Consider the following 540-nt stretch of genomic DNA (forward strand, 5'->3'; position numbering starts at 1 on the left):
AATGTAAATTTATCGGCTCGTATTGGACCATATTACCAAATTAGATTAATAGTTAATGTACTTTGGGAGAACCCATTTAACCCACTTTAAGCTTTTTATATGTGTATGTTACCTAGACAATATTTTCATATCAAACTAAAAAAGTTAGTTAAACAATAAAAAATGTAAAAAACCTAAAACCTGACCAGCCCAAATCCCTGCTCGGCAGAGCTAAGCCCAAGGTCTCCTAAGCAAAAGCCTCACGCCCAACCCCAACCCCCTTCTCCCGAACGTCTCCGCATTGCCTATTTTCCAGCCCTTTTTTAAAAAAAAAAAAATTCTTTTGTTTTCTTTACTATTTTTTATTTCTTTCCCATTCACCTCCTTCTTCACCGAAAGCCTGCTGTTCTTGCCGAGAGAACGCGCCGTTCTTCACGGACAATCTGCTGCCGGAACCCTTTTTATCGACCTTAATGTCTAACGCCAACACTATCGGCGAGCGCCACGACCGACTTTATACCTTCATCCCCAATCATGACCGAAGGGTTTGGCTGAGACATT

The sequence above is a fragment of the Eucalyptus grandis genome, chromosome 11 (assembly GCF_016545825.1).
Source record: "Eucalyptus grandis isolate ANBG69807.140 chromosome 11, ASM1654582v1, whole genome shotgun sequence".
NCBI lineage: Eukaryota > Viridiplantae > Streptophyta > Magnoliopsida > Myrtales > Myrtaceae > Eucalyptus > Eucalyptus grandis.